Below are 215 nucleotides of genomic sequence, written 5' to 3'. Positions count from 1 at the left end.
AAAAACCTGCATATCAAATCCAGATCAGAAAAACTTGCATATTCAAAAACGGTCAAATGGCTTAAAAACAGAAAAAATGAGTGGAAGATTAGATAAATCTACCTATATAGAACACACAAAAATACATATCTAAAATTAATAGTTCTACCTTTAAATGAGTGGAAGATGAGTACCATCTGATTAAAAACCTGCAAAAAAGATAGATTAGTAAGAAA

Source organism: Brassica oleracea, chromosome C9 (genome assembly GCF_000695525.1).
Source record: "Brassica oleracea var. oleracea cultivar TO1000 chromosome C9, BOL, whole genome shotgun sequence".
Lineage (NCBI taxonomy): Eukaryota > Viridiplantae > Streptophyta > Magnoliopsida > Brassicales > Brassicaceae > Brassica > Brassica oleracea.
Note: the sequence above shows the minus strand (reverse complement) of the source record.